The sequence below is a fragment of the Schistocerca cancellata genome, chromosome 2 (assembly GCF_023864275.1).
Source record: "Schistocerca cancellata isolate TAMUIC-IGC-003103 chromosome 2, iqSchCanc2.1, whole genome shotgun sequence".
In the NCBI taxonomy this organism is placed as follows: Eukaryota; Metazoa; Arthropoda; class Insecta; order Orthoptera; family Acrididae; genus Schistocerca; species Schistocerca cancellata.
Window position 1 is genome coordinate 234540362 of NC_064627.1, and position 27627 is coordinate 234567988.

At 44.5% G+C, this 27627-nt stretch overlaps 1 protein-coding gene across 1 annotated transcript in view; it reads right to left on the bottom strand.

Moving 5' to 3' along the window:
- Window positions 1–14714, bottom strand: part of LOC126161562 (caspase-1-like) — a 135816-nt gene extending 121102 nt beyond the window's left edge. The window contains exon 1 of the mRNA XM_049917502.1: window positions 14610–14714. The gene's annotated coding sequence lies outside the window, so the exon portion shown is untranslated. The remainder of the gene's footprint in view (window positions 1–14609) is intronic.
- Window positions 14715–27627: the final 12913 nt, after the last annotated feature.

A 27627-nucleotide genomic window follows, 5' to 3' on the forward strand; every position in this document is an offset into this window, starting at 1 on the left:
TGTCGCCAGTGGTCGGCGGAAGGTGCACGTGCCCGTCGACCTGGGACCGGACCGCAGCGACGCACGGATGCACACCAAGACCGTAGGATCCTACGCAGTGCCGTAGGGGACCGCACCGACACTTCCCAGCAAATTAGGGACACTGTTGCTCCTGGGGTATCGGCGAGGACCATTCGCAACCGTCTCCATGAAGCTGGGCTACGGTCCCGCACACCGTTAGGCCGTCTTCCGCTCACGCCCCAACATCGTGCAGCCCGCCTCCAGTGGTGTCGCGACAGGCGTGAATGGAGGGACGAATGGAGACGTGTCGTCTTCAGCGATGAGAGTCGCTTCTGCCTTGGTGCCAATGATGGTCGTATGCGTGTTTGGCGCCGTGCAGGTGAGCGCCACAATCAGGACTGCATACGACCGAGGCACACAGGGCCAACATCCGGCATCATGGTGTGGGGAGCGATCTCCTACACTGGCCGTACACCACTGGTGATCGTCGAGGGGACACTGAATAGTGCACGGTACATCCAAACCGTCATCGAACCCATCGTTCTACCATTCCTAGACCGGCAAGGGAACTTGCTGTTCCAACAGGACAATGCACGTCCGCATGTATCCCGTGCCACCCAACGTGCTCTAGAAGGTGTAAGTCAACTACCCTGGCCAGCAAGATCTCCGGATCTGTCCCCCATTGAGCATGTTTGGGACTGGATGAAGCGTCGTCTCACGCGGTCTGCACGTCCAGCACGAACGCTGGTCCAACTGAGGCGCCAGGTGGAAATGGCATGGCAAGCCGTTCCACAGGACTACATCCAGCATCTCTACGATCGTCTCCATGGGAGAATAGCAGCCTGCATTGCTGCGAAAGGTGGATATACACTGTACTAGTGCCGACATTGTGCATGCTCTGTTGCCTGTGTCTATGTGCCTGTGGTTCTGTCAGTGTGATCATGTGATGTATCTGACCCCAGGAATGTGTCAATAAAGTTTCCCCTTCCTGGGACAATGAATTCACGGTGTTTTTATTTCAATTTCCAGGAGTGTAGATGCAGATATAGAAAGAGGTTTTCAAGGGAGGCGCAGAAATTATTTTCCTCAGCGGCCATGGGAAACAATGCAACGTGTGAATAAAGCGGATAGCCAGATTTGCTGCATATCTTTGCTGTGGTTCCGAAGCACATCAGGGCGTTGGTTGCCGATATTATAAGGATTTCCCCGCCTTACAGGCAACGAAAAAGTTTTCATTGTAACAATTCAGTTACGTTTGTGCTGCAGAAGCACCACAATTAAAGAAACGTTTATGTTAGTTATCAGGTAATGGAGGAAAACAAATTTTAGCTGATAATAGTGCCGTGGAGCAATTAGAGCATTGAAGTGGAAATCTGATTACGGTGTGGTAGAGTTAGTAACGAAAGTCAAGAAAGAAAATAGATCCATTCATGAATTGTCGTTAAAGAGGCACTCAGGTATTCATCACAACAAACAAGGGAATTAGCGCAAGCCGCGACTGCAATCGCAACAAAGAAGCGTGTAATACTTTTACATGTATATTACAAATAAGCGCACAGTATTTGTAATCGAAAATTACACTGAAATTGACAGTTTTACGTATGTTCAGTCATCGAGTTCAAAAAATGGGTTGCTGGTAGCTCTTGACGAAAGATTACGGGAATGAATATGACCACAGAGTATAAAATGCCGTCAACACTTCATGAATGCCCCTCATGAAGCAGTTTTCCGAGTCACAATGATTTTGAACGTCAGAAATACGTTCGGGCGATGTCTGAAAACTCTCTGGTCTGAAGTCATCATATCCATCTACAGTCCAGGAGTACCGAACAAAGTCTGCGAAGACTGGAGAATAGAAATGATGGTGTAGGATACCTACAAGCAACGACGTTGAAAGTGAAATGATCTGATTGTCATTATGAATACTGTGATCTTCAATTCGCTTCACCACCGCCATGAACTGTTGGAAAATAGTACATCAAGTGGGTGAACGTAAGATGCGCACCACGGAGGGACGGTCTGGACTGTGTACGCCGAGTTTTGCGGTCGGATAGCATCGATATGAGTCCTGTCATGATATATACCTCGCGAATCAACCAGAAGAAGAGATTCCTTCGCTGCGTATGGGAAGCAGACGTCTTGAACGAATCGCGTCAGTATTTGTTTTGTGACTTGGCCGGACTTCGAGGCAACTTGGATCAGATTTTGCGGTTTAAGCATGTGTTGCACCACTCGCATTCCAAGCTGACCTCTAGGTTCCTGGTAAATTACCAGCATCTTTGGAAGCAAGCATTCACTTGCCGACGTAACGGGTTGGATGGTGTAATTATGAGTTGTTGTACGATCACTACGCACTGAAGTTCTCACCGACTTTTCTCCTATGAAATGCGGATTTCGCGATGGATGAAGTTCTTTCCGTGTACCACTCTGATTGGTGTTATAAATCCGTATACTTTCCATGGTGTTCATTAAGGACATTACCTCCTTGCGAAACCTGTCACGTCTTTCATTCACGTCACCATTTGTATTTCAGGCTTTAGTGGTTACATACACTCCTGGAAATTGAAATAAGAACACCGTGAATTCATTGTCCCAGGAAGGGGAAACTTTATTGACACATTCCTGGGGTCAGATACATCACATGATCACACTGACAGAACCACAGGCATATAGACACAGGCAACAGAGCATGCACAATGTCGGCACTAGTACAGTGTATATCCACCTTTCGCAGCAATGCAGGCTGCTATTCTCCCATGGAGACGATCGTAGAGATGCTGGATGCAGTCCTGTGGAACGGCTTGCCATGCCATTTCCACCTGGCGCCTCAGTTGGACCAGCGTTCGTGCTGGACGTGCAGACCGCGTGAGACGACGCTTCATCCAGTCCCAAACATGCTCAATGGGGGACAGATCCGGAGATCTTGCTGGCCAGGGTAGTTGACTTAAACCTTCTAGAGCACGTTGGGTGGCACAGGACACATGCGGACGTGCATTGTCCTGTTGGAACAGCAAGTTCCCTTGCCGGTCTAGGAATGGTAGAACGATGGGTTCGATGACGGTTTGGATGTACCGTGCACTATTCAGTGTCCCCTCGACGATCACCAGTGGTGTACGGCCAGTGTAGGAGATCGCTCCCCACACCATGATGCCGGGTGTTGGCCCTGTGTGCCTCGGTCGTATGCAGTCCTGATTGTGGCGCTCACCTGCACGGCGCCAAACACGCATACGACCATCATTGGCACCAAGGCAGAAGCGACTCTCATCGCTGAAGACGACACGTCTCCATTCGTCCCTCCATTCACGCCTGTCGCGACACCACTGGAGGCGGGCTGCACGATGTTGGGGCGTGAGCGGAAGACGGCCTAACGGTGTGCGGGACCGTAGCCCAGCTTCATGGAGACGGTTGCGAATGGTCCTCGCCGATACCCCAGGAGCAACAGTGTCCCTAATTTGCTGGGAAGTGGCGGTGCGGTCCCCTACGGCACTGCGTAGGATCCTACGGTCTTGGCGTGCATCCGTGCGTCGCTGCGGTTCGGTCCCAGGTCGACGGGCACGTGCACCTTCCGCCGACCACTGGCGACAACATCGATGTACTGTGGAGACCTCACGCCCCACGTGTTGAGCAATTCGGCGGTACGTCCACCCGGCCTCCCGCATGCCCACTATACGCCCTCGCTCAAAGTCCGTCAACTGCACATACGGTTCACGTCCACGCTGTCGCGGCATGCTACCAGTGTTAAAGACTGCGATGGAGCTCCGTATGCCACGGCAAACTGGCTGACACTGACGGCGGCGGTGCACAAATGCTGCGCAGCTAGCGCCATTCGACGGCCAACACCGCGGTTCCTGGTGTGTCCGCTGTGCCGTGCGTGTGATCATTGCTTGTACAGCCCTCTCGCAGTGTCCGGAGCAAGTATGGTGGGTCTGACACACCGGTGTCAATGTGTTCTTTTTTCCATTTCCAGGAGTGTATTTTGTTGTTGCTCGGGAGCCAAGACGTGTCTCCATTTAAACCTTGTAACTAATCCATGGACAGATCCAATGAATCGAGTCAGTCATATTTCTCTGGCCTTTTCCAAACACCAAGCACGAATATCCCTGTCATGAACATTAGCGCCTTCAGCAGGTGTCGCCAACCTGAATTTTTCAGCTACATAATCGTGAAGCACTTTGTTTTGAGTCCTGGCCTTCCTCCCATTTCTCTACCACGTGACGTAATTATCGTAGATGGCGTATATCTTGCACCATACGATATCGTTTCTGTACTGTATAGAAGATTAATCTTTCAGTTTTTCCCTGAATACCGGAATGCAGTTATCTCCTTTGCCTTTTCAAAGGTTATATCACCCCACTTCTTCCTCTTCAGTGGGCTTGGCAGATAAGCAGACGACTGGCTTCCATCATTTCGTAACAACTCTTCGTCACTATCAGATCCTGGAACATGCATAAGTTTTTCACACTCAGACATGACTTCTTACGCGTATTCATGTTCTTCAATATAGTCTATTGTATTTTCGTGATGTACTCGTATGTTATTATCATTGGTTGCCACAGTTTCATCTGACACATTGATTATGAATGCTGCTGCATTTATCTCCTTTACTGTAATTTCTGTGGATCTTGTTTTGTGTTAGTAATGGCTGGCAATCATGCTCACTATATTTGCAGGACTCATTATCACACAGTTACGTTGACAATGAGAGTAACGTGACGCGCCACGAAACTGGTACCACCAAAACGGACGTATTAACAGCCTAGGTTAATGTAACATAGACGACGGTCACTATTATACTGGCTTTGTTGCTCATGCGTAATGTCTGTCTGGTTCCCGTAGATGTCGCATTGGACACTTCTTCCGGTGACCTTCGGTACAGCGTGGCGTGTGTCGACCATAGCGTACACTGCAAATAACTACATTAATTAGAGGAACACTGTTTACGACGACTAAAGTTGCTAAACTCACAATATCATTTTAGATATGGTCCACTGTAGGAGGAATCTTACATCTTCGTCGCTTACAGTGTAATTGGCGACGACAGTTTATACATTTTTGTAACCAGCAGCTCAAACATATCACAGCTCAGTTGCAGCTGCGACCGCAAATTGCGCTAACTCTCTTGTAAATAGATATCTTCCGTATTCCGACTTTCTCCGCTTTTCCAGAGAAGAGGTAAACCACCAATGCGATACAATAGTGGCAAATATCGCAGCAGGTGAATGGGATATGCACAATTCTGTCCAGCACATGATACAGACAAAAGTGAAGAATATAGCGAGGAGGCATGTGAAATCAATTATTCGAGTACGTTCAAATGGCTCTGAGCACTATGGGACTTAACTTCTAAGGTCATCAGTCCCCTAGAACTTAGAACTACTTAAACCTAACTAACCTAAGGACATCACACACATCCCTGCCCGAGGCAGGATTCGAACCTGCGACCGTAGCGGCCGCGCGGTTCCAGACTATTGCGCCTTTAACCGCTTGGCCACCACGACCGGCTCGAGTACGTTCGGCTCCTGAAGTTTTCCTGCGCACTTCCGCACGACCTACTTCTAAACCTCGTCCTATTACGAAGTACTAAACTTGCTGTACACCAATAGAAACAGCTGGAAGATCTCGCAAAAACGCGGTTTTCTTTTCTGGCAAGTATTTAATTCCCAATGAGTCAGAACAATCTCGAAATTAACAGCTTAACAGCGCGTAACTTATGAAGCGGACATAAATCTCTGACATTTCAAATACTGATAAGAGTAAAATATATATGTACAAAATAAATTACTTGGTTGTATTCGCCAATGTCAAAGCACACTCGTAAGTAAGTGTATTATTTCTACCAAAAGGTCGATACAATTTAATTGAAAAAAATGAGTAACTACCGTGAAGTTGAAACACACATTGTACGAGGTCGGTTTGATAAGTCTGATAAAAAAAAAGCAAGAAAAATGTTTCGTAGACAATTGACTTTACTTCTCGCAGTTGTCTCTTTTGAGTATACACAGGGTCCAATGATCTTCAGACTTTTTCGGCCCATCGGAAAAATAGATTTTGTCACATTTTGCAAAATGCTCGTTGACTGTAACTATCACTTCTTCCAAGGCTGATGAAAATTTCTTCCCAGCAAGCCAAGGTTTCATGTTAGGGAACAAGAAGAAGTCGTTTTGGCCTAATTCTGATGAATGGGGTGGATGAGGAACTTGCGCTTTCGCCATTGGTATCGCTGATGTGTGGGATGGGGCATTATACCGGTGAAACATCACACTTTTGCGTGCCATTCTTGGTCTTTTTTCAGCCAAAGCAAGTTTCAAACGATCCAACAATGAAGCATAATAGGTTCCGTTGTGGTTGTGCCTTTTCCATGGTATCTGTGAGGATTATTCCTTCGAAGTCCCAAAAAACAGTGGCCATCGCCTTAACAGCTGACTAAATAGTCTTCGCCTTGACATCTTGGGTTGTCGGGTGTTCTGCCGGATATCAGCGTCGTACTTGCACGATATTTCGGTCACGTAGCTCGTGACCTTCATCAGGTGCGACCTGAGACTGCTCCTCGAGTGGACCTGGTCCATATCGTGCAAGTACGACGCTGATATCCGGCAGAACACCCGACAACCCAAGATCTCATTAGATCGCCGGGAAAGCCTGAAGAGTTACAGTCTTCGCCTTCTTCGGTGCTGTTTCACCAGAATTTGTCCATTGTTTTGACTGCCGTTTTGACTCTGGTGTGTAATGATGAATTCAGGTTTCATCAACAGTCACAAACTGGCGCAAAATGTCCTGCGTATTGCGGTTAATCATCGCCAGACATTTTGTTGAACTATCCCCCTTGGTACACAAAACAGGTCAGAACACTGCTGCAGAAACAACGAAAAAAGTATGCCAAATTTAAACGAACACAAAATCTCCATGACTGGCGATCTTTTACAGAAGCTCGAAATTTAGCGCGGACATCAATGCGAGATGCTTGTAACAGTTTCCACAACAATACTTTATCTCGAAATCTGTCAGAAAATCCAAAGAGATTGTGTGCTATGTAAAGAACGCTAGCGGCAAGACACAGTCAATGCATTTTCTGCGCGATAGCAATGGAAATATTGTCGACGACAGTGCTGCGAAAGTAGAGTTACTGAACAAAGCCTTTAGAAATTGCTTCACCAAAGGAGACGAAGTAAATATTCCAGCATTCGAATCAAGAACAGGTGCCAACATGAGTAACATAGTTAGAAGTAGATATCCTCGGAGTAGTGAAGCAGCTTAAATCGTTTAATAAAAGCAAGAACGTATACCAGATAGGTTTTTTTTCAGAGTATGCTGACGCAATAGCTCCATACTTAACAATCTAATACAACCGCTCGCTCGACGAAAGATCCATACCCAAAGACCGGAAAGTTCCACAGGTCACACCAATATTCAAGAAAGATAGTAGGAATAATCGATTAAATTACAGGTCTATATCATTAACGATAATATGCAGCCGGATTTTGGATCATTTATTGTATTCGAACATTATGAATTTCGTCGAAGAGAACTGTCTATTCAGACACAATCAACACGGATGTAAAAAACATCGTTCTTGTGAAACACAACTAGCTCTTTACACACAAGAAGTGTTGAGTGCTGTTGACAAGGGATTTTAAATTGATTCCGTATTTCTAGATTTCCAAAAAGTTTTTGACACTGTACCGCACAAGCGATTTGTAGTGAAATCGCGCGCTTATGGAATATCATCTCACTTACATGACTGGATTCGTGACTTTCTTCCAGAGAGGTCACATTTCGTATAGTAGTGTTATAGGTCATCTGCTGTTCCTTATGTATATAAACGATTTAGGAGACAATCTGAGCAGCGGTCTTAGATTGTTTGCAGATGACGCTGTCATTTATCGTCAAATACACTCACGAGAAGATCAAAACAAGTTTTAAAACGATTTAGAAAAGATATCCGAATGGTACAAAAACTGGCATTTGACCTAATTAATGAAAGGTGTGAGGTCATCCGCATGAGTGCTAAAAGGAATCCGTTAAACTTCGATTTTGCTATAATCAGTCAGATATAAAGGCCGTAAATTCAACTAAGTACTTAAAAATTACAATTACGAACAATTTAAATTGGAAAGAACACATAGAAAATGATGTGGGAAAGGTAACCCAAAGACTGTGTTTTATTGGCAGGACACTTAGAAAATGTAACAGATATACTAAAGAGATTGCCTACACTATGCTTGTCCGTCCTCCTCTGGAATACTGCTGCGCGATCTGGGATCCTTAGCAGATAGGATTAACGGAGTACACCGAGAAAGTTCAAAGAAGAGCAGCATGTATTGTATTATCGCGAAATAGGGGAGTGTCCCTGACATGATACTGGATTTGGGGTGGACACCATTAATACAATGGCGCTTTTCGTTACGGCGGAATCTTCTCGAGAAATTTCAATCACCAACTTCCACCTCCGAATGCGAAAATATCTTGTTGACGCCGACCTACATAGGGAGAAACGATCATCATAATAAAATATGGGAAATCAGAGCTCGCACGGAAAGATATAGGTGTTCGTTTTTTCGGCAGGCTGTTCGAGAGTGGAATAATAGACAATTATTGTAAATGTGGTTCGATGAACCCTCTGCCAGGCGCTTAAGTGTGATTTGCAATCCACGTAGATGTAGATTGTGCCGGAGCGCTTTCGGTCAACGGTAAGCGATCGCAGCTCTCACCTCGCACAGATTCTTAAAACCCAACTATCCGTGCAGAATGTTATACACTCGCTAAGCTGAGATGCCGACAATCTCAGCAATCTCGCGAATTTTTATTTAGCGGTCTTGTATTATCAAATCATGGATTTTGTCAATGATTCCCTTTATTGTGGCTTCATTCGACGGCTGGTGCTTGTCCGAACACGTTTAAATTCATTAATCCAAAAGTAAACGACTCTCAATGATGATGCACAGTCCGCGTCAACTTAATCCACTTCTGTTTTGGTTTGTGCAGCAGTCCAAGCCTTCAAATGAAGTGTGCTCCCTGCCGTCGTTGGATAAGCAGCTGCGAGCAGAAAGTCGTATACTCCTAGCTCACTCATTTGTTACATAGTTTAATTCTTAATTTCTTTGCGTGTTTTTGGTACTTGCATTGTTTAATTCATAAATTTCGGGCGTATTATAGTGTTTGAGAGTTGTAGCATCGCGTTTTAGTACCTAAATAGTATAAAATCGCGTAGTCTCCTTCCGCCGTCAAGCAGTGTGTCAGCAGTGCGCAAGTAGCAGCATTACTGCATTTACTAGGCAATCTTGTATTTTAAAAACCGTTTAAATTTTGTGTCGATTTGTTTGTGCTCTCTGTAGATTAATTCAGACGTTCTTTGCACAACAGTTTTTAGCATGGATAGGGACTGCAACTGCTGTGTTCGGATGCAGGCTGAGTTGGCATCCCTTCGCTCCCAGCTTCAGGCAGTGTTGGCTTCGGTCACGCAGCTTGAGGCTGTTGCCAATGGGCATCACTGTGGGGGTCCGGATGGGGGTTTGTCGGGGACGGCCAGCTCGTCCCACGCATCCACCGATCGGACTACGACTGTGGCTGCCCGGGATACTGCCCACATTGAGGCTGATCCCTCACCTGTGGTAGAGTGGGAGGTCGTCTCGAGGTGTGGCAAGGGGCGAAAGACATTCCGGAGGGCTGAACGGAAGGCCTCTCCAGTTTGTCTGACGAACCGGTTTCAGGCTCTGTCTCTGGCTGATACTGATCTTCGGCCAGAGATAGCTGCTTGTACTGTTCCAGAGGTTGGCCCTCAGTCTGCAAGATCCAGTCATTTGCAGAGGGTGGGCTTACTGGTAGTTGGGAGCTCCAACGTCAGGCGCGTAATGGGGCCCCTTAGGGCTCTGAGCACTATGGGACTTAACATCTATGGTCATCAGCCCCTAGAACTTAGAACTACTTAAACCTAACTAACCTAAGGACAGCACACAACATCCAGCCATCATGAGGCAGAGAAAATCCCTGACCCCGCCGGGAATCGAACCCGGGAACCCGGGCGTGGGAAGGGCCCCTTAGGGATATGGCAGCAAGAGAGGGGAAGAAAACCAATGTGCACTCCGTGTGCATACCGGGGGGAGTCATTCCAGATGTGGAAAGGGTCCTTCAGGATGCCATGAAGGGTACAGGGTGTACCCATCTGCAGGTGGTCGCTCATGTCGGCACCAATGATGTGTGTCGCTATGGATCAGAGGAAATACTCTCTGGCTTCCGGCGGCTATCTGATTTGATGAAGACTGCCAGTCACGCTAATGGGATGAAAGCAGAGCTCACCATCTGCAGCATCGTCGACAGGACTGACTGCGGACCTTTGGTACAGAGCCGAGTGGAGGGTCTGAATCAGAGGCTGAGACGGTTCTGCGACCGTGTGGGCTGCAGATTCCTCGACTTGCGCCATAGGGTGGTGGGGTTTCGGGTTCCGCTGGATAGGTCAGGAGTCCACTACACGCAGTAATCGGCTACACGGGTAGCAGGGGTTGTGTGGCGTGGACAGGGAGGTTTTTTAGGTTAGATGGCCTCGGGCAAGTACAGAAAGGGCAACAACCTCAAAGGGTGTGGGGCAAAGTCAGGACATGCGGGGACCAAGCAGCAATTGGTACTGTAATTGTAAACTGTCGAAGCTGCATTGGTAAAGTACCGGAACTTCAAGTGCTGATAGAAAGCACCGAAGCTGAAATCGTTATAAGTACAGATAGCTGGCTGAAGCCAGAGATAAATTCAGCCGAAATTTTTACAAAAGCACAGACGGTTTTTAGAAAGGATAGAGTGCATGCAGCCGGTGGTGGCGAGTTTGTCGCTGTTAGTAGTAGTTTATCCTGTAGCGAAGTAGAAGTGGATAGTTCCTGTGAATTATTATGGGTGGAGGTTACACTCAACAACCGAGCTAGGTTAATAATTGGCTCTTTTTACTGACCTCCCGACTCAGCAGCATTAGTGGCAGAACAACTGAGAGAAAATTTGGAATACATTTCACATAAATTTTCTCAGCATATTATAGTCTTAGGTGGAGATTTCAATTTACCAGATATAGACTGGGACACTCAGATGTTTATGACGGGTGGTAGGGACAGAGCACCGAGTGACATTATACTGAGTGCACTATCCGAAAATTACCTCGAGCAATTAAACAGAGAACCGACTCGTGGAGATAACATCTTGGACGTACTGATAACAAACAGACCCGAACTTTTCGACTCTGTATGTGCAGAACAGGGAATCAGTGACCATAAGGAATATAAAAAAAGGGAGGAAAGTTTATCTGTTCAGCAAGAGTAATAGAAGGCAGATTTCAGACTACCTAACAGATCAAACCGAAAATTTCTGTTTCGACACTGACAATGTTGAGTGTTTATGGAAAAAGTTTAAGGCAATTGTAAAATGCGTTTTAGACAGGTACGTGTCGAGTAAAACTGTGAGGGACGGGAAAAAACCGACCGTGGTTCAACAACAAAGTTAGGAAACTACTGCGAAAGCAAAGAGAGCTTCACTCCAAGTTTAAACTCAGCCAAAACCTCTCAGACAAACAGAAGCTAAACGATGTCAAAGTTAGCGTAAGGAGGGCTATGCGTGAAGCGTTCAGTGAATTCGAAAGTAAAATTCTATGTACCGACTTGACAGAAAATCCTAGGAAGTTCTGGTCTTACGTTAAATCAGTAAGTGGCTCGAAACAGCATATCCGGACACTCCGGGATGACGATGGCATTGGAACAGAGGATGACACGCGTAAAGCTGAAATACTAAACACCTTTTTCCAAAGCTGTTTCACAGAGGAAGAGCGCACTGCAGTTCCTTCTCTAAATCCTCGCACAAACGAAAAAATGGCTGACACCGAAATAAGTGTCCAAGGAATAGAAAAGCAACTGAAATCACTCAATAGAGGAAAGTCCACTGGACCTGACGGGATACCAATTCGATTCTACACAGAGTACGCGAAAGAACTTGCTCCCCTTCTAACAGCCGTGTACCTCAAGTCTGTAGAGGAACGTAAGGTTCCAAATGATTGGAAAAAAAAGAGCACAGGTAGTCCCAGTCTTCAAGAAGGGTCGTCGAGCAGATGCGCAAAACTATAGACCTATATCTCTGACGTCGATCTGTTGTAGAATATTAGAACATGTTTTTTGTTCGCGTATCATGTCGTTTTTGGAAACCCAGAATCTACTCTGTAGGAATCAACATGGATTCCGGAAACAGCGATCGTGTGAGACCCAACTCGCTTTATTTGTTCATGAGACCCAGAAAATATTAGATATAGGCTCCCAGGTAGATGCTATTTTCATTGACTTCCGGAAGGCGTTCGATACAGTTCCGCACTGTCGCCTGATAAACAAAGTAAGAGCCTACGGAATATCAGACCAGCTGTGTGGCTGGATTGAAGAGTTTTTAGCAAACAGAACACAGCATGTTGTTATCAATGGAGAGACGTCTACAGACGTTAAGGTAACCTCTGGCGTGCCAGAGGGGAGTGTTTGGGACCATTGCTTTTCACAATATATATAAATGACCTAGTAGATAGTGTCGTAAGTTCCATGCGGCTTTTCGCGGATGATGCTGTAGTATACAGAGAAGTTGCAGCATTAGAAAATCGCAACGAAATGCAGGAATATCTGCAGCGAATAGGTATCTGGTGCAGGGAGTGGCAACTGACCCTTAACATAGACAAATGTAATGTATTGCGAATACATAGAAAGAAGGATCCTTTATTGTATGATTATATGATAGCGGAACAAACACTGGTAGCAGTTACTTCTGTAAAATATCTGGGAGTATGCGTGCGGAACGATTTGAAGTGGAATGATCATATAAAATTAATTGTTGGTAAGGCAGGTACCAGGTTGAGATTCATTGGGAGAGTCCTTAGAAAATGTAGTCCATCAACAAAGGAGGTTGCTTACAAAACACTCGTTCGACCTATACTTGAGTATTGATCATCAGTGCGGGATCCGTACCATATCGGGTTGACAGAGGAGATAGATAAGATCCAAAGAAGAGCGGCGCGTTTCGTCACAGGGTTATTTGGTAACCGTGATAGCGTTACGGAGATGTTTAGCAAACTCCAGTGGCAGACTCTGCAAGAGAGGCGCTCTGCATCGCGGTGTAGCTTGTTGTCCAGGTTTCGAGAGGGTGCGTTTCTGGATGAGGTATCGAACATATTGCTTCCCCCTACTTATACCTCCCGAGGAGATCACGAATGTAAAATTAGAGAGATTCGAGCGCGCACGGAGGCTTTCAGACAGTCGTTCTTCCCGCGAACCATACGCGACTTGAACAGAAAAGGGAGGTAATGACAGTGGCACGTAAAGTGCCCTCCGCCACACACCGTTGGGTGGCTTGCGGAGTATAAATGTAGATGTAGATGTAGAAAATGTTTAATAACAGCACGGAATTCGGTTTTCTCCATTTTCAATCGCAGTCGACACACAGACCAGTTCAGACGCTGTCAACAATGAACTTACGCTGTACATTGTTGAATTCTTTACACGATCCTTTGAATAATAATACTTACCAATGATGAAGGAACATCAAAAATGTTCCATTCTTCCACGGAAATTTACCAGACTTATCAAATTACCCGTAGTTCACAATCTTTCTCTCTCTATCTATTTTATTACTAGAATTTCAAGCCTGTATGGGTGGAAATGAAAAGTACCTAAAGTATCGCAGATTACATCTGAACGTGGAAGGATATGTAGCTACGTAATGCCAAGTTTCCACGGTGGTGTCTTCAAAAAAGCTGCAGAAATATCCAGGCAGATCTTAAGTGGTGCAACTACTGGCATCTTGCGATAGAGGTACAGAAATGTAAAACTACACGTGTGACAAAAAGCAAGAAAAGTAGTATTCTATGATTAAAATATGAAAGAGTTACAACTGGAATCAGTCAACTCAAATACGTGGATGTAACAATTTGTGTGGACATGAAGTTGGAATGAACCCATAGGATCAGTCGCAGATAAAGCAGGTGGCAAACTTCGGTTCATTGGCAGGATACTAGGAGATTGCTTAAAAAATACTAATGCAACGCATCTTAGAGTACTGCTCGAGTGTGCAGGACACATACAAGATAGAATTAGCAGTGGTTATTGAATGTATACAAAGAACCAGAGCACGAATGGTCATAGGTTTGTTTGACTCAAAGGCGAGCGTCACGGAAATGCTTAAAAGCCTGAATTGGCAGAAGCTTGACGGATGCTAATTATCCCACGAAAGCCTACTCACAAGAACCTGAACTAACCGAGGAACGCTGGAATATACTTCAAACACCTACGTAACGTAGGAGTGGGGACCGCGATGAGAAGATAAGACCAATTACAGGGGCATCAAGCAATCAATTTTTTCGCTATTGGAACACGAAAAACCCTAATATGTGATTCAGTGCTAAGCATCCTCTGCCATGCACTTCAATGTGATTTGCAAAGTTTGTACGTAAATGTAGATGCAGTAACTTAGTTGGGAGACTGCAGAAGATTCTTCTAAACCAAAAATAAATAAATAAATGAAAATACCTTCGTGCTTAGCACACTGCCGGGATATAGCTGTTGGACAATACAAATTGTAATTTCGTCACGTCTGTCGTGGTGATATTTCCTTACCTTTGCGATTGTCCCGTAGTCAAACCACCGCCTGTCTAGCCTGGCAGCCGAATGACGACTGCAAGTGACAGACACTGCGAATGTGATTCTATCGGTGGAACGAAGGCGTCGTTGTGCCGTCGGGATGCGATGTGCTCCGTGTATCGGTATGGCGGGCCGCCCTTATCTGTGATACACGATATCGGTCTTCTCACGGCCGGCAAACGAGTTCACTGGCAACACATATCAGAAGAAGACCGGTGTATTGGCGTGCAAATACGCCGCGTTCAGAGAACGAAGAATGCGAACAGGGAAGTAGCCGACTGTACTAACCACGAATAGCAGTCACTGGGTTCCACCACACGTGCTCCAGTATTACGCAAGCTGGCAGGAAATCACGATTTTTTTCTGAAGTTAAGATTGCTTACAGTAGAAACAATAATTGAACATTAACCTAACTGGAAAAGGAAAGAAGCATTCCGCCGCCGACTAGGTAGGTAGAAACAGAGCACAAGTGTGAATTGACGGAAAGATATGGAAGGAAATCGGTCGTGTATTTTTCGATGAAACGATGCCGGAGCGTTAACATATAGCGAATTAAAGAAGCTACGGAAAAAATGAGGAACGAAACATTAGGTCATTTGGATAACAAAAATGGTTTAAATGGCTCTGAGCACTATGGGACTTAACATCTATAGTCATCAGTCCCCTAGAACTTACAACTACTTAAACCTAACTAACCTAAGGACATCACACAACACCCAGTCATCACGAGGCATTTGGATAACACTGGAGCACCAACCGAACTGTGGCTGGAGGGCCTATACAGGGTGTTACAAAAAAGTACGGCCAAACTTCAGGAAACATTCCTCACACACAAAGAAAGAAAATATATTATGTGGACATGTGTCCAAAACGCTTACTTTCCATGTTAGAGTTCATTTTATCACTTCTGTTCACATCACATTAATCATGGAATGGAAACACACAGCAACAGAACGTACCAGCGTGACTTCAAACACTTTGTTACAGGAAATGTTCAAAATGTCCTCCGTTAGCGAGGATACATGCATCCACCCAACGTCGCATGGAATCCCCGATGCGCTGATGCAGCCCTGGAGAATGGCGTATTGTATCACAGCCGTTCACAATACGAGCACGAAGAGTCTCTACATTTGGTTCCGGGGTTGCGTAGACAAGAGCTTTCAAATGCCCCCATAAATGAAAGTCAAGGGGGTTGAGGTCAGGAGAGCGTGGAGGTCATGGAATTGCTCCGCCTCTACCAATCCATCGGTCACCGAATCTGTTGTTGAGAAGCGTACGAACACTTCGACTGAAATGTGCAGGAGCTCCATCGTGCATGAACCACATGTTGTGTCGTACTTGTAAAGGCACATGTTCTAGCAGCACAGGTAGAGTATCCCGTATGAAATCATGAAAACGTGCTCCATTGAGCGTAGGTGGAAGAACATGGGGCCCAATCAAGACATCACCAACAATGTATGCCCAAACGTTCACAGAAAATCTGTTGATGACGTGATTGCACAATTGCGTGCGGATTCTCGTCAGCCACACATGTTGATTGTGAAAATTTACATTTGATCACGTTGGAATGAAGCCTCACCCGTAAAGAGAACATTTGCACTGAAATGAGGATTGACACATTGTTGGATGAACCATTCGCAGAAGTGTACCCGTGGAGGCCAATCAGCTGCTGATAGTGCCTGCACACGCTGTACATGGTACGGTAACAACTGGTTCCCCCGTAGCACTCTCCATACAGTGACGTGGTCAACGTTACCTTGTACAGCAGCGACTTCTCTGACGCTGAAATTAGGGTTATCGTCAACTGCACGAAGAATTGCCTCGTTCATTGCAGGTGTCCTCGTCGTTCTAGGTCTTCCCCAGTCGCGAGTCATAGGCTGGAATGTTCCGTGCTCCCTAAGACGCCGATCAATTGCTTCGAACGTCTTCCTGTCGGGACACCTTCGTTTTGAAAATCTGTCTCGATACAAACGGCTATTTCCCCGTGCTAATCCATACATCAAATGGGCATCTGCCAACTCCGTATTTGTAAACATTGCACTGACTGCAAAACCACGTTCGTGATGAACACTAACCTGTTGATGCTAGGTACTGATGTGCCTGGTGCTAGTACTGTAGAGCAATGAGTCGCATGTCAACACAAGCACCGAAGTCAACATTACCTTCCTTCTATTGGGCCAACTGGCGGTGAATCGAGGAAGTACAGTACATACTGACGAAACTAAAATGAGCTCTAACATGGAAATTAAGCGTTTCCGGACACATGTCCACATAACATCTTCTCTTTATTTGTGTGTGAGGAATGTTTCCTGAAAGTTTGGCCGTACATTTTTGTAACACCCTGTATACAGAAAGTGTGAGTGGTCAATGCTCGTTATACCATAGGTAACATGCACAAGCTGTTTTGCCAGAATTCGCGCGGGAAATGCTGTCGTCTGTTGACTGTCACAAGATATCGATATGACACACATTACAGCAGAAATTCTAGGTTTGTTATTTCGTATGTGACTACTATGCATTTAATGTCGAGTGAATTAAAGTTTTCCGGAAAAATGGGAATCGAGCAGGAAAAAACAGTGTTTCATTTCTATTATTTTAGCCACCCTGAAGCGATTTCAGACTTTCCTGCTTGTATATTCATTGTTGAAGTTAGTATCCTCTAAATTTCATACAGTTGTTTCCTTCCCATACTTTGGATGGGATCATTGTGGATCTAGAAACTTTTCTCATACCAGCAAAATCCAGAAGATATACCTCTGTACGATGTTCAGAAACGCTAAAGAATGTAAGCGTGGTAAACAGTTTTAAAGTAGCTGATTTTCAAAAACGAAACTCCTGTTACTATGGATAGTCGCATTTTCGCGCGATTAGTAATTAAACATAAAAGGATTATGATCAACGATTTCTTAATTAACATTTTAATTCGACAAGTGCAATTCAAATAAAAGTAAAAAAAAGTAATTTTGTGACAGCGAGAATCGTACCGCGAACATCACGATTTATAATGTTGATTGCTACTTACTGAATTACACGCAACATTACGGCTGACAGGTTAAATGTTATGTAGAGAATACTGCCCAGAAATTTTAGATTCGATTTGTTTTCCTCCCAAGACAAGAAATCTGTAGACATGGTATGCTACAGATCGAAACAGATTTCCAGTAGTCTTCGAAACTACAATTCAATTCCAGAAAACACTGCGAACATACGAATCGAGGGAGGCCTCACGCAAAAATGGCGTCGAAGCTGAGCAGCCTATCACGTACGATTTCACGAATGACTCTCTCTCTGTCTCTCGTCTCTGTATACAGGCTCTCCAATTAGAGCCATTTTGAAGGAAATGCCCTGACATGCGCCTGAGATGTTTTAAGGTAACTATGGGCAACCGAAATCAACGACGCGGGATGGACCTTCGAGCCTGATTCCTTGCAATACGAATCTACTTTTTTAACGACTCCGCCCTATCACTCGTTGCTAACTGGTACAATTTATTCCTTCGTGGGCAACTGTATATTGCCTTTACAATGTGCAATGGTTGCTGCTTCGGCTTATGTTTGGTGGCTGATGAGAGCACTTTGAATGTACTATCGCATTTGTTAATTCAGAAGTTCATTGCGTAAATGTTTATTCACTGTGAAATATTTATTTCTGCGTTAAACATATTGAAATGTTGTTGTGTCATGGGATCCGTCTCATTTATCTGAGATTGCAAAAGTATTCAGTTTTGCATTAATATTTGATGTGAGTTATTGTCGAATCTCAAAGAGCTGTAACTTGGCCGTATTTAAGAGTGTCTGACACTACGGCATTTGCTGGAGCATATTCTGCAGAAAGGCAATGCGAGCATAGCCGTCCAAATTCCCAGCTCTGGGATTACCCGTTTACGGCGACGCGCTGATTTTCTCTGCACCTGAGCTCGCCTGGGGCGGAAGCGGTCAATTACTCCGGTCATCATCAGAATAAACCAAATGTAAACATACACAAACACAATGATTGGTCAGCAGCCGTAACTCGTATACTGGTGCTGTTCGGCTCTTGGAAGTAGGTCCAACATATGTATTTCATATCTTATTACTATGTCACTGTAAATGAAACTTAAAGACATTCTAATGTATTAACAGCCATCAACGTTTTTCTTAATCATACTTTAGCTACGTAATTTTTATTTCAAAAACCGTGTACAGTCACAGTCTCTGTAAGCGCTACTTGTGCTCTGATTTTCTCACTGTTCATATTTACAGCGAGAATGGATGACACCGCTTCCTGCTTCGTAGTGAAACACGCGCGCAGAACACCGTTAATGGTTAGAAGCAACTTGTTCTTAATGTTTTTCACAACATTACAGAGAAAAATGAGCTTTGACATTTGTTGAGAAATACCATACAATAAATATAAGACCCACGATAACAATTGCAAGCTTGGCATAATCAATAGCGATATTTTTGATAATCGAGCGAACTGGTGTGCGATGGTTTGAAACCCTATGCGATCAACAACTTTTTTGTTCCGTTTGAATACCGAAAGCATTTAAACATAAAATTTATCAAAATGTGGTAATTAGCTCATACTTAACCATTATTATTTGAAGAAAAATGCACGTCTTCTAGTTTCTAATTACATATCATCGGCAGAATTCTGGTTTTCATTGCAAATACACATTCTTAATTATCGATATATTATAAAAGACTGTTACAGAACTTGAAGTCAAGAAAACAGTCGCGCGGAGTGGCCGCGCGGTTTAAGGCGCCATGTCATAAACTGCTCGGCCCCTACTGCCGGAGGTTCGAATCCTCCCTCGGGCATGAGTGTGTGTGTTGTCCTTAGCGTTAAGTTAGTTTAAGTAGTGTGTAAGTTTAGGGACCGATGACCTCAGCAGTTTGGTCCCTTAGGAATTCACACACATTTGACCATTTTTTCAAGAAAACATTACACAATTAAATTTTTTGGAGGAAAATGAAAAATCAAATACTCTTTGAATATTCCCACTGTTTTATAGAACAGATGTTGTCTCACACGTGCCAGAGTGATAAGCGTCGGAGAAATATGGAAAACAATTTTCAGGGCGTCGAGCACATTGTTATAAATGCTGCTTTTTTACAGCTATCACCGTACCACAGGTATCTGAACCCAATAGAGCTGATCTGGAGGCAAGTTAAGGGATTCGTCGCGAGGAATAACAAGACATTTAAGCTGCCAAACTTACTGGAACTAATGCACGAAGCTTTGTGACACGTCACTGCTGAACGATGGCGAAATGCAGAACAGCACGTCACAAAAGAGGAGGATGAAATACGGAATTTTTGGTGGCTTGAGATTCTGTTGTTGATCGCCTCGTTATCAGCGTAGCAGTACTGAAATGTACCGCTTTCCTCGGAGTCCGATATGGAAGAAATTCAGAGATTACCAGACTAATAGCTTCAGTGGCTTCAATATTTAACTCCATGGTGAAATCCCAGCAGTGAGCTTTTACGCCGCACATAGCTCATGCAGAAAAATTACCCTTGTTAAAGTCAGGAATTTTCATTACACTCGTTTTAATTACAGTTCTACGTTAGCTAAGATCGAGAACATGTTTTGCTTCAGATCACCTAAGAAGTGTACCGCCTGAGTTTTACCATTATTTCCTTCTGTTCAAGAATTAAATGACATTCAAGGCTATATTGTTCTCTGCTCGTCTCTTTTTACTTCTTTACTACAACTGTTCACATCACTGCAGGTTAGTCACTCAGTCCTTAGCTGGGAACTCCCTTGCCTACATCTCCATGCAGCGCAGTATGCTGTATTTATGGTATGTCACTTTCACCAGCATGCAAATTCCCCATCAGTTATCGATTTTTACTAATTTATTACTACCTGGGTTCTTGTCAATAGTTCCTACATTTTTTAAATTACTTTCTAGGCAGTTTTAGTGGATTTGTACCCTCAATCTAATGGTTAACCGGTTATGCTCGACCTACTGTTGTTCTTTCCGGGTTCATGATAGGTACACTCCTGGAAATTGAAATAAGAACACCGTGAATTCATTGTCCCAGGAAGGGGAAACTTTATTGACACATTCCTGGGGTCAGATACATCACATGATCACACTGACAGAACCACAGGCATATAGACACAGGCAACAGAGCATGCACAATGTCGGCACTAGTACAGTGTATATCCACCTTTCGCAGCAATGCAGGCTGCTATTCTCCCATGGAGACGATCGTAGAGATGCTGGATGTAGTCCTGTGGAACGGCTTGCCATGCCATTTCCACCTGGCGCCTCAGTTGGACCAGCGTTCGTGCTGGACGTGCAGACCGCGTGATACGACGCTTCATCCAGTCCCAAACATGCTCAATGGGGGACAGATCCGGAGATCTTGCTGACCAGGGTAGTTGACTTACACCTTCTAGAGCACGTTGGGTGGCACGGGATACATGCGGACGTGCATTGTCCTGTTGGAACAGCAAGTTCCCTTGCCGGTCTAGGAATGGTAGAACGATGGGTTCGATGACAGTTTGGATGTACCGTGCACTATTCAGTGTCCCCTCGACGATCACCAGTGGTGTACGGCCAGTGTAGGAGATCGCTCCCCACACCATGATGCCGGGTGTTGGCCCTGTGTGCCTCGGTCGTATGCAGTCCTGATTGTGGCGCTCACCTGCACGGCGCCAAACACGCATACGACCATCATTGGCACCAAGGCAGAAGCGACTCTCATCGCTGAAGACGACACGTCTCCATTCGTCCCTCCATTCACGCCTGTCGCGACACCACTGGAGGCGGGCTGCACGATGTTGGGGCGTGAGCGGAAGACGGCCTAACGGTGTGTGGGACCGTAGCCCAGCTTCATGGAGACGGTTGCGAATGGTCCTCGCCGATACCCCAGGAGCAACAGTGTCCCTAATTTGCTGGGAAGTGGCGGTGCGGTCCCCTACGGCACTGCGTAGGATCCTACGGTCTTGGCGTGCATCCGTGCGTCGCTGCGATCCGGTCCCAGGTCGACGGGCACGTGCACCTTCCGCCGACCACTGGCGACAACATCGATGTACTGTGGAGACCTCACGCCCCACGTGTTGAGCAATTCGGCGGTACGTCCACCCGGCCTCCCGCATGCCCACTATACGCCCTCGCTCAAAGTCCGTCAACTGCACATACGGTTCACGTCCACGCTGTCGCGGCATGCTACCAGTGTTAAAGACTGCGATGGAGCTTATGCCACGGCAAACTGGCTGACACTGACGGCGACGGTGCACAAATGCTGCGCAGCTAGCGCTATTCGACGGCCAACACCGCGGTTCCTGGTGTGTCCGCTGTGCCGTGCGTGTGATCATTGCTTGTACAGCCCTCTCGCAGTGTCCGGAGCAAGTATGGTGGGTCTGACACACCGGTGTCAATGTGTTCTTTTTTCCATTTCCAGGAGTGTATTTTTGTTTTCTGGCTGGGGGTTCCAGCCCATTATTGGTTTTATGTCATACTAGGTCGGGCGGTTATTTCTTGACGATCCTTATAGTTTTTTTTATAATCTAGGCACGCTTGAGGAATCGTGGAGCCACGCTTTCCGCTTACCTGACGAATCGCTAATTTCGTCATTTATTCATAGACAAGGAGTGTTTGGTCCCATCCATATCGCAAGTTTAATGTCATGATTTAATATGTAGGTAATTTGCTGTTTCTCTTTATTGCTTGTAACTATAACAGACAGCAGTTGCAGCGAGTCATGGACTGTGCGGCTGGTCTCGGCGGCGGTTCGAATCCTCCCTCGGGCATGGGTGTGTGTGTTTGTCCTTAGGATAATTTAGGTTAAGTAGTGTGTAAGCTTAGGGACTGATGACCTTAGCAGTTAAGTCCCACAAGATTTCACACACATTTGAACACAATTGTAGCGAACGCTTTTTCTAATTTAACAGATCTGTCCTGATGATGTGGCTTCAAAGCTACGAAACCGGTCGATAAACAAATTATTTACATGAGTGGCCAAGCGGTTATTATTCAAGATGTTCTTCTTGTTGTTATGAACAGTACTGTTCTTGATCGTTTGTTGTGTTAAACAATTGCAAGGTGCCTGATAAGAACTTGATTTGCATACCTGCATCGTAGTATGTCTAGCAGTTGTCAACCAGAATTGTTTGAACACCACAGTGCTTCACTATAAGAGGTGCGCTGTGTTGTTCTATTTGTGCAGACCGGTTGTTCGTCCCTTCCAGATGCTCAGTCCGAGTTTCAGCGCCGTACAACCATCACGTGATTTTTGAGAGCGCCATCAGTGAAGTTGTGTTTTTGTTGTGTGTTACGAAAACGCAGCAGTGTAATTCACAGCAACGTTCGCCAGCAAGTTTTTTGTTAAGCTTTAGGAATAGGCGAGTAAGACCTTTGAAAAGTTGAAACATGCCCGTGAGGAACATTCTTTATCAAGAGCACAAGTTTTTCGTTGGCACAAATCGTTTTTGGAAGGCCAAAAGCATACTGAAAATGAGCCTCATTCAGGGAGATCTTCAACTTGAAAAGCAGACGAAAACGTCGAACGAATGGGTGATCTTGTGAGATCAAATCGACGTTTAACAATTAGGATGATGGATAACATGTTAAACACTTTTACCGTACATCAAATTTTAACCGAAGTTTTGCACATTTTGTGCCAAAATGGTACCTTGAGAGGACTGCCAATGACCACGAATGGTTCTGTCGTGTGATCACAGATGATCTATCCTGGATTTTTGGGTACGATCCTGAGTCAAAGCGGAAAAGTGAGGAGTGGGAAGCTGAGACATCTCCTCGACCGAAAAAAAGCTCGAATGAGCAAATTAAATATCAAAACAATGCTGATCTGCCTTTTTGGACGGTAGGGGTACCGTGCATAAAGAATTTGATCCTCCAGGACGAACTGTCAACCAACTATTTTACAAAGATGTCCTTGAAAGGCTCAAGAAAAGAGGGAATCGAGTAAGATCGGACACTGCAGACAAGTGGATTCAGCATCATGACAACGACTCATGTCACACGGCCACTTCCATTTCGGAGTATTTGACCTCAAAAGCATTCCTGCTGTGATCGACATGTTAAAGGCCCTACCAGTTGAAGCCTTACAGCCTGCTGCGAAGACTGGGAACAACGACTCAGCCGGTGTATAGCTGCCGAAGGGAACTACTTTGAATTGGACAGTAATGTTGTGTGAAAAAATGAAAACTTTGCTAGATAAAGATAAGCAGTCTCATAATTTTGCTCACACATTTATTTCAGAGGTGATGTGCCTTTACTTTCCTCCGACCTTTGATTTGAATAACCCAAGCAATTATAGGGCGGCATGCAGTTTAATGAGAATTCCGGGTCGCGGTACATTATCGACTTTAACAAATCATTGCTCGGGGTGAAAGAAGCAATAAGTAACAGAAAAAAATTTTGCAGCCAAATTTGAACTGAATCCCACATCTCTAGATTTTTAGACTAACAGTTGTCCATTTAGTCAGTGAACCACACCTACATCACAGATAATACATAAAAGCTTATTCCCATTACGCAATTTGGCGTATTATTTAAATAAAAGGGCACCGTAAGGGAGTGTGATGCAAAATATTTTTAAAACCCTCTTTTATTGCCATTACAATATTTACAGACTTTTCATCCCAGTCCAGTCATCCATGGTTTCCCCAAAGAGCTTAAGTAGACAATGGAATGATTCTTTTGAATAGGTTACAGCCAATTTTCTTCCTTCACGCTTCGCTGTGTCCCTGATGGCATTCTCATCGACGGAACATTATATTTTAATTTTTTAATTTTCCTTCCATTTTAACAAACAATTTTAAACGTGTTTTCTTTCAGCAGCAAGAAGCTTTGTGCACATGACGAAAAATTGCATTAATATTATTTCTCTACGATAAGAAAAATAATTTATATCATGGCAGAAAAATTCTTTTATATTTCCTTTACACCTTACTTCATACAAAACCACGTGTCTAAGTGAAGAACCTTATCCACTGAAATTGATTTATTCAAAGAATTCTGAAAGTTTAGAACGTTCTAAACATAATTGTCCTTAGACTGTGGTGATGCTATAGCGGAAGAGGTTCTCTCTACAGAAACAATTTCGAAATGCACGATGACCTTGCGAGGTCGACCCTTTTGGTTTTCCATTGCGGTACAACACCAGAAAGAGAAGTGTCAGGGTTGTGCATTCGCACAGTGCTGATACAAGCGACACAGTTTTTGCGGTGGCTGGCTCATGACTTATGTCCTCTTAGTGCAAACTGAAGTTTAAATGTTGCTGTAAATAGTGAAGGGTGGGCGCAACAGGAAACAGCCTATGTAGGCTCAGGTGGAAAGAAGAGTGGAGTCATAATCTGACTCATTGCAGTTACAGACACGGTAGGCGAGTGAGATGACATGAGATCATAGCTTTCAGTACAGATAACCGACTGCTGATGAGTTTCCGCCAAATCAGATTAGGTTTCATTTGAGACACCTAGTGGTTTATTTGCATGGCAGACCATATCTCAAGCATTCAACAAACTACAAGGAAATAGTCGTTTTGCTGCTTCCTTAAGAAGAAATTATAATTCGTTTAGCTGTCATGGATTAAGCGTATTGTAATGGATAACGTAAGTACCGGAAGGATAATAACGCTAAGAAAACAGGAGGTATAGCAAATAACGAAATTTTACTTATTGTGTAAATACAGCATAGTCGGAAGAATACATGATTAAATTTATAGGTGATTTCGGGATGTGCAGGGCGTGAAATTTAGTACACAGAGCTGCTATCACTGGCAACAACAACAACTCCAACACAGCTGAGCAACGAGTCAAACTAAGTTTGAATGACTCAGTCCATGTTTTTTAAACTATGTACCAGAGTTCATGATCTGCATCTACATCTACGTCATACTACGCAAGCCACGTAACGATGTGTGGCGGAGGGTACTTCTGATACCTTCTCTGTTCCACTTTCGAATTTCTCGTCGTGGTCATTTCGCGTGATGTTATGTGGGAAGAAGTAATATGTTCTCCGACACTTCCCAAAAAGTGCTCTTTGGAATTTTCAAAAGTAAACCTCTCCGTAATGCACTACGAGTGTCTCGTAGTAGTGTCTGCCACAGGAGTTTGTTGAGCATCTCTGTACTGCTGTCGCGAGGACTAGACTGTCTTGTAACGAAAGGCTTCACTCTTCGTCGGATCTTCTCTATCTGTTCTACCAGTCCTACATAGTAAGAATTCCAGATCGATGAGCAGTACTTGAGAATCGGTCGAACAAGAAACTTGTGAACCACTTCCTTCGTGGACGAGTTACATTTCCGAAAGATTCTTCCTGTGAGTCTGTCTGGCGTCTGCTTTCCTACGACCTTTTTTTTATGAGATCATTCCACTTAAGGTCGCTCTGGACAGTTACTCGTAGGTATTATACAATAGATACTGTTTCCAGCAATCTGACATCAATGATGTAGTTGTAGAGTAGTGGATTTCTTATCCTATTTATGCGCACTATGTTACATTTAATTACAATATGGGTCAACTGCCAGATCCTTCACCATTGATAAATACTCTGCAGGTCCTTCCGCAAATCGATAGTCTTCTGGCATTGCTAGTTTCTTACGGATAAAAGCATTATCTGCAAACTGTCTTAAAGAGCATCCGGCGCTTTCTACTGTAACGGTCCTATCACAGTTCCTTGGGGTACTCCGGAAATTACGTTGACATCTGCCGATTTTGTTCCGTTAAGAGCAAAGTGTTGAGTTCTATCTCTAAGTAAGTCCTGAATCCAGTCGCAAATCTGGTCCGATACTCGGTAAGCTCGTATCTTTTTCACAAAACTGCAGTGTGGCACAGTTTCAAACGCCTTCCTGAAGTCAAGTAAAACGGCATCAACCTGAGCGCCGTTGTCTGAAGTGCTAAGGAGTTCATTCAGAGACACAGCGAGCTGAGTTTTGCAAGACCTCTGTTTACGGAATGCACGTTGATTTTTCTAGAGGAGATTTTCGTTCTCCAAAAACGTCACAATAAGGAGCACAAAACATGTTCCATAATTCTACAACAGGTTGACGTCCATGACATACGAGGTGCGACAATAAAGTGATGAGACCGATGTGAAAAAAAATGTTTCTTACCGTTTTAGTCAAGTTTAGTGTTGTCTCCTTCAAAGTAGTTCTGACTGCACACACTTTTTCCAGCGCTTCTGCCATTCATGGTAACATTTCTGGAACTCATCTTCTCTAATATCATCCAAGGCCCTCGTCACAACGTTTTGGACATCTTGTGTTGTTTGAAAATGGTGTCCCTTGACCGCCGTTTTGACTCTTGGAAATAGAAAAAAGTCGCACGGAGCGATATCTGCTGAATACGGTGGCTGTGGTAGTACTGAAATTTGTTTTGAGGTTAAAAATTGCTGTACTGACAGAGCAGTATGGGATGGTGCATTATCGTGATGCAGAATTCAATTATCAGCAATGTTGGCACTGACACGAAGAACTCTTTTACAAAGTCTTTCTGAAATTTCTTTGTAGTAATATTGGTTAACTGTTTGTCCAAGAGGCACCCACTCTTTCTGAACAATTCCCTTGCAATCAAAGAAGCACACAAGCATGCATTTCACTTCTGATTTTGACATGCGAGCTTTTTTTGGTCTGGGTGATCCCTTTGAGCACCATTGCGAACTTTGGCGTTTTGTCTCTGGATCGTACTGAAAAAACCAACTTCCATCACCAGTGATAACACGGCTCAACAATTCTGGATTGATTTCCGTTTGCTCTAACAGATCGGCTGCCACATTTTCCCGTGTTTCTCACTGTTGTGGTGTGAGGTTATTGGGGACCATTTTTGCACAAATCTTTCTCATACCAAGATCTTCAGTTATTATTAGATGAACCGTTTCTCGATTGATGTTCACTTCTTCTGCAATCATTTTCACGGATAATCTTCGATCAGATCGTACGAGTTCACGCACCCTGGCCAAGTTGACATCCATCCGTGAGGTTCATGGTCGTCCTCTGCGGTCTTCATCTTCCACATTCGTTCTGCCTTCACT